Source organism: Nomascus leucogenys, chromosome 18, assembly GCF_006542625.1.
Source record: "Nomascus leucogenys isolate Asia chromosome 18, Asia_NLE_v1, whole genome shotgun sequence".
Classification (NCBI taxonomy): domain Eukaryota; kingdom Metazoa; phylum Chordata; class Mammalia; order Primates; family Hylobatidae; genus Nomascus; species Nomascus leucogenys.
Genome location: NC_044398.1, coordinates 42827790 through 42840431, shown reverse-complemented (window position 1 = coordinate 42840431; position 12642 = coordinate 42827790).

Sequence of the window (12642 nt, the reverse complement as noted above, 5' to 3'; positions counted from 1 at the left end):
ATCAGAAAGAAGATTCACAGAATGCTTCTGTGTATTTTCTATTTGAAGATATTCCTTTTTCCAGGATAGGCCTCAAAGTGCTCCAAACTTCCACCTGCAGTTTATACAGAAAGAGTGTTTCAAAACTGCGCAATCAAAATTAAGCTTCAACTGAGTTGAATGCACAGATCAGAATGAAGTTTCACAGAATGCTTCTGTGTAGTTTTTAGAGGAAGATATTTCGTTTTTCACCATAGGCCTCAATGTTCTCCACATTTACACTTGAAGATTCTACAAATAGAGTGTTTCAAAACTGCTCAATCAAAACTAATTTTAAACTCTGTTAGTTGAATGCACAGATCAGAAAGAAGTTTCACAGAATATTTCTGTGTAGTTTTTATGGTAAGATATTAATTTTTCCATGATAGACCTCAATGTTCTCCAAATATCCACTAGCAGATTCTACAAATAGGGTGTTTCAAAACTGCTCAATCAAAAGTAAGGTTCAACTCTGTTAGTTGAATGAACAGTTCAGAAAGAAGACTCACAGAATGGTTCCGTGTAATTTTTAGGGGAAGATATTTCATTTTTCACCGTAGGCCTCAATGTTTTCCAATTGTCCACTTGCGGTTTATACAGAAAGAGTGTTACAAAACCGGTAAATCAAAAGTAAGGTTAAACTCTGCTCATTGAATGCATAGATCAGAAAGAAGTTTCACAGAATGTTTCGGTGAAGTTTTTAGGGGAATAAATTTCTGTATTCACCATAGGCAGCAATGTTCTCAAAATGTCCACTTTCATATTCTACAAGAAGAGTGTTTCAAAACTGCTCAATCGAAAGTAAGTTTTACCTCAGTTGAATGCACAGATCAGAACGAAGTTTCACAGAATGCTTCCGTGTAGTTTTTAGGGAAACTTATTTCGTTTCTCACCGTAGGCCTCAATGTTCTCCATATGTCCCCTTGCATATTCTACAAATAGAGTGTTTCAAAACTGCTCAATCAAAAGTAAGGTTCAACTCTGTTAGTGGGAATGCACAGATGAGAAAGGAGTTTCACAGAATTTTTCTGTGGAATTTGTATTTGAAGAAATTCCTTTTTCAACGATAGGCCTCACAGCACGCCAAATGTCCACTTGCAGTTTATACAGAAAGATTATTTCAAATCTGCTCAATCAAAAGTAAGGTTAAACTCTGTTAGTTGAATGCTCAGATCAGAAAGAAGTTTCACAGAATGCTTCTGTGTATTTTTTATTTGAAGATACATCTTTTTCCACTATAGGCCTCAATATTCTCCAAATGTCCACTTGCAGATTGTAAAATAGTGTGTTTTCAAAACTGTCCAATCAAAAGTAATGTTCAACTCTGTTAGTCGAATGCACAGTTCAGAAAGAAGATTCACAGAATGCTTCCATGTAGTTTTTAGGGGAAGTTATTTTGTTTCTCACCATAGGCTTCAAAGTTCTCCATATGTCCCCTTGCATATTCTACAATTAGAGTGTTTCAAAACTGCTCTATCAAAACTAAGGTTCAACTCTGTTAGTTGAATGCACAGATCAGAAAGAAGTTTCACAGAATTTTTCTGTGTAGTTTTTATTTGCAGATATTCCTTTTTCCACGATAGGCCTCAAAGCGCTCCAAATGTCCACTTGCAGTTTATACAGAAAGAGTGTTTCAAAACTGCTTAATCAAAAGTAAGGTTCAAGTGTGTTATTTGAATGCACAGATCAGAAAGAAGATTCACAGAATGCTTCCGTGCAGTATTAATTTGAAGATATTCCATTTTCTAGGATAGGCCTCAATATTCTCCACATTTCCACTTGCAGATTCTACAAATAGAGTGTTTCAAAACTGCTCAATCAAAACTAAGGTTAAACTCTGTTAGTTGAATGCACAGATCAGAATTTAGTTTCACAGAATGCTTCTGTGTAGTTTTTATGGGAAGATATTTCGTCTTTCACCATAGGCCTCAATGTTCTCCAAATGTCCACTTGCAGATTCTACAAATAGAGTGTTTCAAACTACTCAATCAAAACTAAGGTTAAACTCTGTTAGTTGAATGCACAGATCAGAAAGAAGTTTCACAGAATGCTTCCGTGTAGTTTTTAGGGAAAGATATTACTTTTTTCACCATAGGCCTCAATATTCTCCAAATGTCCACTTGCAGATTCTACAAAAAGAGCGATTCAAAACTGCTCAATCAAAAGCAAAGTTGAACTCTCTTAGTTGAATGCACAGATCCTAAAGAAGTTTCACACAATGCTTCTGTGTAGTTTTTATTTGAAGATATTCGTTTTTCCACGATAGGCTCAAAGCGCTCCAAATGTCCACTTGCAGTTTATGCAGAAAGAGTTTTTCAAAACTGTTCTATCAAAAGTAAGGTTAAACTCTGTTAGTTGAATGCCCAGATCTGGATGAAGTTTTACAGAATGTTTCTGTGTAGCTTTTATGGGATGATATTTCATTTTTCACCGAAGGCCTCAATATTCTCCCTATGTCCACTTGTAGATTCTACAAATAGAGTGTTTCAAATCTGCTCAATGAAAAGTAAGGTTCAACTCTGTTAGTTGAATGCACAGATTGGAAACTAGTTTCACAGAATGCTTCTGTGTAGTTTTTATTTGAAGATGTACCTTTTACCATGATAGACCTCAAAGGGCTCCAAATGTCCAGCTTGCAGATTCTACAAAGGAGTGATTCAAAACTGCTCAGTCAAAAGAAAGGTTCTACTTTGTGAGATGAATGAACAGAATAGAAAGAAGTGTCACAGAATGCTTCTGTGTATTGTTTATGGGAAGATATTTCGTCCTTCAACATTGGCCTCAATGTTCTCCAAATATCCACTTGCAGATTCTACAAATAGAGTGTTTCCAAACTGCTCAATCAAAAGTAATGTTAAACTCTCTTAGCTGAATGCACAGATCGGAACGTAGATTCACAGAATGCTTCCCTGTAGTTTTTAGGGGAAGATATTTCGTCTTTCACCATAGGCCTCAATGTTCTCCAAATGTCCCCTTGCGGATTCTAGAAATAGAGTGTTTCAAAACTGCTCAAACAAAACTAAGGTTAAATTCTGTTAGTTCAATGCACAGATCAGTAAGAAGTTTCACAGAATGCTTCTGTGAAGTTTTTAGGGGAAGATATTTCTTTTTTCACCATAGGCCTCAATTTTCTCCAAATGTCCACTTGCAGATTCTACAAATAGAGTGTTTCAAAACTGCTCAAGCAAAAGTAATGTTCAACTCTGTTAGTTGAATGCACAGATCAGAAAGTAGTTTCACAGAATGCTTCTGTGTAGTATTTTTGGGAAGATATTTCGTTTTTCACCATAGGCCTCAATGTTCTCCAAATGTCCAATTGCAGATTCTACAAATAGAGTGTTTCCAATCTGCTGAATCAAAAGTAATGTTCAACTCTGTTAGTTGAATGTACAGATCAGAAAGAAGTTTCACAGAATGCTTCTGTGTAGTTTTTTTTTTTATAGGGAATATTATTTTATACTTTTTTTTCTTTTTTTTTATTATACTTTAGGTTTTAGGGTACATGTGCACAATGTGCAGGTTTGTTACCTATGTATCCATGTGCCATGTTGATTCCCTGCACCCATTAACTCGTCATTTAACATTAGGTATATATCATAATGTTGTTCCTCCCCCCTCCCCCCACCCCACAACAGTCCCCAGAGTGTGATGTTCCCCTTCCTATGTCCATGTGTTCTCATTGTTCAATTCCTACCTATGAGTGAGAACATGCGGTGTTTGGTTTCTTGTCCTTGTGATAGTTTACTGAGAATGATGTTTTCCAGTTTCATCCATGTCCCCACAAAGGACACGAACTCATCATTTTTTATGGCTGCATAATATTCCATGGTGTATATGAGCCACATTTTCTTAATCCAGTCTATCATTGTTGGACATTTGGGTTGGTTCCAACTCTTTGCTATTGTGAATAGTGCTGCAATAAACATATGTGTGCATATGTCTTTATAGCAGCATGATTTATAGTCCTTTGGGTGAATACCCAGTAATGGGATGGCTGGGTCAAATGGTATTTCTAGTTCAAGATCCCTGAGGATTCACCACACTGACTTCCACAATGTTTGAACTAGTTTACTGTCCCACCAACAGTGTAAAAGTGTTCCTATTTCTCCACATCCTCTCCAGCACCTGTTGTTTCCTGCTTTTTTAATGATGGCAATTCCAACTGGTGTGAGATGGTATCTCACTGTGGTTTTGATTTGCATTTCTCTGATGGCCAGTGATGATGAGCATTTCTTCATGTATTTTTTGGCTGCATAAATGTCTTCTTTGGAGAAGTGTCTGTTCATGTCCTTTGCCCACTTTTTGATGTGGTTGTCTGTTTTTTTCTTGTAAATTTGTTGAGTTCATTGTAGATTCTGGATATTAGCTCTTTGTCCTATGAGTAGGTTGCAAAAACTTTCTCCCTTTCTGTAGGTTTCCTGTTCACTCTGATGGTAGTTTATTTTGCCGTGCAGAAGCTCTTTAGCTTTATTAGATCCCATTTGTCAATTTTGGCTTTCTTTGCCATTGCTTTTGGTGTTTTAGACATGAAGTCCTTGCCCACGCCTATGTCCTGAATGGTATTGCCTAGGTTTTCTTGTAGGATTTTAATGGTTTTAGGTCTAACGTTTAAGTCTTTAATCCATCTTGAATTCATTTTTGTATAAGGTGTAATGAAGGGATCCAGTTTCAGCTTTCTACATATGGCTAGCCAGTTTTCCCAGCACCATTTATTAAATAGGGATTCCTTTCCCCACTTCCTGTTTTTGTCAGGTCTGTCAAAGATCAGATAGTTGTAGATATGCGACATCATTTCTGAGGGCTCTGTTCTGTTCCATTGATCTATGTCTCTGTTGTGGTACCAGTACCATGCTGTTTTGCTTACTGTAGCCTTGTAGTATAGTTTGAAGTCAGGTAGCATGATGCCTCCAGTTTGTTCTTTTGGCTTAGGATTGACTTGGCGATGCGGGCTCTTTTTTGGTTCCATATGAACTTTAAAGTAGTTTTTTCCAATTCTGTGAAGAAAGTCATTGGTAGCTTGATGGGGATGGCATTGAATCTATAAATTACCTTGGGCAGTATGGCCATTTTCACGATATTGATTCTTCCAACCCATGAGCATGGAATGTTCTTCCATTTGTTTGTATCCTCTTTTATTTCATTGAGCAGTGGTTTGTAGTTCTCCTTGAAGAGGTCCTTCACATCCCTTGTAAGTTGGATTCCTTGGTATTTTATTCTCTTTGAAGCAATTGTGAATGGGAGTTCACTCATGATTTTGCTCTCTGTTTGTCTGTTATTGGTGTACAAGAATGCTTGTGATTTTTGTACATTGATTTTGTATCCTGAGACTGCTGAAGTTGCTAATCAGCTTAACGATATTTTGGTCTGAGACAATGGGTTTTTCTAGATATACAATCATGTCATCTGCAAACAGAGACAGTTTGACTTCCTCTTTTCCTAATTGAATACCATTTATTTCCTTCTCCTGCCTGATTGCTCTGGCCAGAACTTCCAGCACTATGTTGAATAGGAGCGGTGACAGAGGGCATCCCTATCTTGTGCCAGTTTTCAGAGGGAATGCTTCCAGCTTTTGCCCATTCAGTATGATATTAGCTGTGGGTTTGTCGTAGATAGCTCTTATTATTTTGAGATATGTCCCATCAATACCTAATTTATTGAGAGTTTTTAGCATGAAGGGTTGTTGAATTTTGTCAAAGGCCTTTTCTGCATCTATTGAGATAATCATGTGGTTTTTGTCTTTGGTTCTGTTTATATGCTGGATTACATTTATTGATTTGCGTATGTTGAACCAGCCTTGCATCCCAGGGATGAAGCCCCCTTGATTATGCTGGATAAGCTTTTCGATGTGCTGCTGGATTCAGTTTGCCAGTATTTTATTGAGGATTTTTGCATCAATGTTCATCAAGGTATTGGTCTGAAATTCTCTTTTTTGGTTATGTCTCTGCCAGGCTTTGGTATCAGGACGATGCTGACTTCATAAAATGTGTTAGGGAGGATTCCCTCTTTTTCTATCAATTGGAATAGTTTCAGAAGGAATGGTACCAGTTCCTCTTTGTACCTCTGGTAGAATTCAACTGTGAATCCATCAGGTCCTGGACTCTTTTTGGTTGGTAAGCTATTGATTATTGCCACAATTTCAGAACCTGTTATTGGTCTATTCAGAGATTCAACTTCTTCCTGATTTAGTCTTGGGAGGGTGTATTTGTCGTGGAATTTTTCCATTTCTTCTAGATTTTCTAGTTTATTTGCATAGAGGTGTTTGTAGTATTCTCTGATGGTAGATTGTATTTCTGTGGGATCGGTGGTGATATCCCCTTTTTCATTTTTTATTGCATCTATTTGATTCTTCTCTCTTTTCTTCTTTATTAGTCTTGCTAGCGGTCTATCAATTTTGTTGATCTTTTCAAAAAACCAGCTCCTGGATTCATTAATTTTTTGAAGGGTTTTTTGTGTCTCTATTTCCTTCAGTTCTGCTCTGATTTTAGTTATTTCTAGCCTTCTGCTAGCTTTTGAATGTGTTTGCTCTTGCTTTTCTAGTTCTTTTAATTGTGATGTTAGGGTGTCAATTTTGGATCTTTCCTGCTTTCTCTTGTGGGCATTTAGTGCTATAAATTTCCCTCTACACACTGCTTTGAACGTGTCCCAGAGATTCTGGTATGTTGTGTCTTTGTTCTCGTTGGTTTCAAAGAACATCTTTATTTCTGCCTTCATTTCATTATGTACCCAATAGTCATTCAGGAGCAGGTTGTTCAGTTTCCATGTAGTTGAGCGGTTTTGAGTGAGTTTCTTAATCCTGAGTTCTAGTTTGATTGCACTGTGGTCTGAGAGACAGTTTGTTATAATTTCTGTTCTTTTCCATTTGCTGAGGAGAGCTTTACTTCCAACTATGTGGTCAATTTTGGAATAGGTGTGGTGTGGTGCTGAAAAAAATGTACATTCTGTTGATTTGGGGTGGAGAGTTCTGTAGATGTCTATTAGGTCCACTTTGTGGAGAGCTGAGTTCAATTCCTGGATATCCTTGTTAACTTTCTGTCTCATTGATCTGTCTAATGTTGACAGTGGCGTGTTAAAATCTCCCATTATTACTGTCTGGGAGTTCAAGTCCCTTTGTAGGTCACTCAAGACTTCCTTTATGAATCTGGGTGCTCCTGTGTTGGGTGCATATATATTTAGGATAGTTAGCTCTTCTTGTTGAATTGATCTCTTTTCCATTATGTAATGGCCTTCTTTGTCTCTTTTGATCTTTGTTGGTTTAAATTCTATTTTATCAGAGACTAGGATTGCAACCCCTGCCTTTTTTTGTTTTCCATTTGCTTGATAGATCTTCCTCCATCCCTTTATTTTGAGTCTATGTGTGTCTCTGCACGTGAGATGGGTTTCCTGAATACAGCACATTGATGGGTCCTGAATCCTTATCCAGTCTGCTAGTCCTTGTCTTTTAATTGGAGCATTTAGCCCATTTACATTTAACGTTAATATTGTTATGTGTGAATCTGATCCTGTCATTATGATGTTAGTTGTTTATTTTGCTCGTTAGTTGATGCAGTTTCTTCCTAGCCTCGAAGGTCTTTACAATTTGGTGTGTTTTTGCAGTGGCTGGTACCGGTTGTTCCTTTCTATGTTTAGTGCTTCCTTCAGGAGCTCTTTTAGGGCAGGCCTGGTGTTGACAAAATCACTCAGCGTTTGCTTGTCTGTAAAGTATTTTATTCCTCCTTCACTTATGAAGCTTAGTTTGGCTGGATAGGAAATTCTGGGTTGAAAATTCTTTTCTTTAAGAATGGTGAATATCGGTCCCCCACTCTCTTCTGGCTTGTAGAGTTTCTGCTGAGAGATCAGCTGTTAGTCTGATGGGCTTCCCTTTGTGGATAACCCGACCTTTCTCTCTGGCTGCCCTTAACATTTTTTCCTTCATTTCAACTTTGGTGAATCTGACAATTATGTGTCTTGGAGTTGCTCTTCTCGAGGAGTATCTTTGTGGCATTCTCTGTATTTCCTGAATCTGAAAGTTGGCCTGCCTTGCTAGATTGGGGACGTTCTCCTGGATAATATCTTGCAGAGTGTTTTCCAACTTGGTTCCATTCTCCCCGTCATTTTCAGGTACACCAATCAGACGTAGGTTTGGTCTTTTCACATAGTCCCAAATTTCTTGGAGGCTTTGTTCATTTCTTTTTATTCTTTTTTCTCTAAACTTCCCTTCTTGCTTCATTTCATTCATTTCATCTTCCATCAGCGATACCCTTTCTTCCAGTTGATCGCATCTGCTACTGAGGCTTCTGCAATCTTTGCATAGTTCTCGAAACTTGGCTTTCATCTCCATCAGCTCCTTTAAGCTGTTCTCTCCATTGGTTATTCTAGTTATCCATTCTTCTAACTTTTTTTCAAAGTTTTTAACTTCTTTGCTACTGTTTTGTATTTCCTCCTGTAGCTCAGAGTAGTTTGATCATCTGAAGCCTTCTTCTCTCAACTCATCAAAGTCATCCTCCATGCAGCTTTGTTCTGTTGCTGGTGAGGAACTGCATTCCTTTGGAGGAGGAGAGGTGCTCTGCTTTTTAGAGTTTCCAGTTTTTCTGCTCTGTTTTTTCCCCATCTTTGTGGTTTTATCTACTTTTTGTCTTTGATGATGGTGATGTACAGATGGGTTTTTGATGTGGATGTCCTTTCTGCTTGTTAGCTTTCCTTCTACCAGACAGGACCCTCAGCTGCAGGTCTGTTGGAGTTTACTAGAGGTCCACTCCAGACCCTGTTTGGCTGGGTGTCAGCAGCGGTGGCTGCAGAACAGCGGATTTTCGTGAGACCACAAATTCAACGGTCTGATAGTTCCTCTAGAAGTTTTGTCTCAGAGTAGTACCCAGCTGAATGAGGTGTCCGTCTGTCCCTACAGGGAGGGTGCCTCCCAGTTAGGCTGCCCAGGGGTGAGGGACCCACTCTAGGAGGCAGTCTGTCAGTTCTCATATCTCCAGCTGCATGCTGGGAGAACCACTACTCTCTTCAAAGCTGTCAGTCAGACAGGGACATTTAAGTCTGTGGAGGTTCCTGCTGAGTTTTTGTTTGTCTGTGCCCTGCCCCCAGAGGTGGAGCCTACAGAGGCAGCCAGGCCTCCTTGAGCTGGGCTCCACCCAGTTTGAGATTCCTGGCTGATTTTTTTACCTAAGCAAGTCTGGGCAATGGCAGGCGCCCCTCCCCCAGTCTCCCTGCCACCTTGCAGCTTGAACTCAGACTGCTGTGCTAGCAATCAGTGAGACTCCTTTGACATAGGACCCTCCAACCCAGGTGTGGGACACAATCTCCTAGTGTGCCATTTTCCAGGCCCGCTGGAAAAGTGCAGTATCAGGGTGAGACTGACCCGAAATTCCAGGTGCCATCTGTTACAACTTTCTTTGACTAGGAAAGGAAACTCCCTGACCCCTTGTGCTTCCCGAGTGAGGCAATGCCTCGCCCTGCTTCAGCTCACGCACAGTGCACTTCACCGATTGTCCTGCACCCACTGTTCGGCACTCCTTAGTGAGATGAAACTGGTACCTCAAGCAGAAATGCAGAAATCACCCATCTCCTGTGTCGCTCCGGCTGGTAGCTGGAGATCGGAGCTGTTCCTATTTGGCCATCTTGGCTCCACCCCCACATCAGTGTAGTTTTTACGGGAGGATAGTTCTTTTTTCACCATATGCCTCAATGTTCTCCAAATGTCCACTTGCAGATTCTACAAAAAGAGTGTTTCAAAACTGATGAATCAAAAGTAAGGTTCAACTCTGTTAGTTGAATGCACAGATCAGAAAGAAGTTTTACAGAATGCTTCTGTGTAGTTTTTATTTGAAGATATTCCTTTTTCCATGATAGCCCTCAAAGCGCTCCAAATGTCCACTTGAAGTATATACAGAAAGTGTGTTTCAAAACTACCCAATAAAAAGAAAGATTCAACACTGTGAGATGAATGCGGAGAGTAGAAAGAAATTTCACAGAAGTATTCTGTGTAGATTTTACTTGAAGATATTTCGCTTTTCACCATAGGCCTCAAATATCTCAAAATGTCCACTTGCAGATTCTACAAAAAGAGTGTTTCAAAACTGCCCAGTCAAAAGAAAGTTTCTACTCTGTTAGATGAATGCACAGATCAGAAAGTAGTTTCACAGAATGCTTCTGTGTAGTTTTAAGGGAAAGACATTTCGTTTTACACCATATGCCTCAATATTCTCCAAATATCCCCTTGCAGATTCTACAAAAAGAGTGTTTCAAAACAGCTCCATCAAAAGAAAGGTTCAACTCAGTGAGATGAATGCACAGATCAGAAAGTAGTTTCACAGAATGCTTCTGTGTAGTTTTTATGGGAAGATATACCTTTTCCATGATAGGCCACAAAGTTCTCCAATTGTCCACTTGCAGATTCTACAAATAGAGTGTTTCAAAGCTGCCCAATCAAAAGTACGGTTCAAATCCGTTAGTTGAATGCACAGATCAGAAAGAAGATTCACAGAATGCTTCCATGTAGTTTTTAGGGGAAGATATTTCGTTTTTCACCATAGGCCTCCATGTTTTCCAAATATCCACTTGCAGATTCTACAAACACAGTGTTTCAAAACTGCTCAATCAAAACTAAGGTTAAACTCTGTTAGTTGAAAGTACAGATCAGAAAGAAGTTTCATGGAATGCTTCTGTGTAGTTTTTAGGGGAAGATATTTCTTTTTTCACCATAGGCCTAAATGTTCTCCAAATGTCCACTTGCAGATTTTACAAAAACAGTGTTTCAAAACTGCTCAATCAAAAGTAAGGTTCAACTCTGTTAGGTGAATGCGCATAACAGAAAGAAGTTTCACAGATATTTCTGTCTAGTTTTTATTTGAGATATTCCTTTTTACACAATAGGCCTCAAAGCGCTCCAAATGTCCACTTTCAGTTTATACAGAAAGACTGTTTTAAAACTACCCAATCAAAAGAAAGGTTCAACACTGTGAGATGAATGCAGAGAACAGAAAGAAATTTCACAGAAGTATTCTGTGTAGTTTTTACTTGAAGATATTTCGTTTTTCACCATAGGCCTCAAAGATCTCCAAATGTCCACTTGCAGATTCTACAAAAAGAGTGATTCAAAACTGCTCAATCAAAAGAAGGGGTCTACTCTGTTAGATGAATGCACAGATCAGAAAGTAGTTTCACAGAAGGCTTCTGTGTAGTTTTAAGGGGAAGATATTTCGTTTTACACCATATGCCTCAATATTCTCCAAATATCCCCTTGCAAATTCTACAAAAAGAGTGTTTCAAAAGAGCTCAATCAAAAGAAAGGTTCAAATCAGTGAGATGAATGCACAGATCAGAAAGTAGTTTCACAGAATGTTTCTGTGTAGTTTTTATTTGAAGATATATCTTTTCCCATGGATGGCCTCAAAGGGTTCCAAATGTCCACTTGCAGATTCTACAAAAAGAGTGTTTCAAAACTGCTCAGTCAAAAGAAAGGTTCTACTTTGTGAGATGAATGAACAGAATAGAAAGGAGTTTCACAGAAAGCTTCTGTGTATTTTTTACGGGAAGATATTTCACCATTCACCGTAGGCCTCAATGTTCTCCAAATGTCCACTTGCAGATTCTACAAATAGAGAGTTTCAAAACTGCTCAATCAAAAGTAAGGCTGAACTCTGTTAGTTGAATGCACAGGTGAGAAAGAAGTTTTACAGAATGCTTCCGTGTAGTTTTTATGGGAAGATATTTCTTTTTTAACCATAGGCCTCAATATTCACAAAATGTCTACTTGCAGATTCTACAAAAAGAGTGTTTCAAAACTGCTCAATCAAAAGTAAGGTTCAAATCTGTTAGTTGAATGCACAGATCAGAAAGAAGTTTCACAGAATGCTTCCGTGTAGTTTTTATGGTAAATATTTCTCCTTTCACCCTAGGCCTCGATGTTGTCCAAATGTCCACTTGCAGATTGTACAAATAGAGTGTTTCAAAACTGGTTAATCAAAGCTAAAGTTAAACTCTGTTAGTTGAATGCACAGATCAGAATGAAGTTTCACAGAATGCTTCCGTGTAGTTTTTAGGGGAAGATATTTCTTTCTTCACAATAGGCCTCAATGTTCTCCAAATATCTACTTGCATATTCTACAAAACGACAGTTTCAAAACTGCACAATAAAAAGTAAGGTTGAACTCTTTTAGTTGAATGCACAGATCAGAAAGAAGTTTCACAGAATGACTCTCTCTAGTTTTTATTGGAAGATATTCCTTTTTCCACAATAGGCCTCAAAGCGCTCCAAATGTCCACTTACAGTTTATACAGAAAGAGTTTTTCAAAACTACCCAATCAAAAGAAAGGTTCAACACTGTGAGATGAATGCAGAGAATAGAAAGTAATTTCACAGAAGTATTCTGTGTAGTTTTTACTTGAAGATATTTTGTTTTTCACCATAGGCCTCAAAGATCTCCAAATGTTCACTTGCAGATTCTACAGAAATAGTGTATCAAAATGACCCAATAAAAAGTAATGGTCTACTCTGTTAGATGAATGCACACATCGGAAAGTAGTTTCACAGCATGCTTCTGTGTAGTTTTAAAGGGAAGATATTTCGTTTTACACCGTATGCCTCAATATTCTCCAAATATTCCCTTGCAGATCCTACAAAAAGAGTGGTTCAAAACA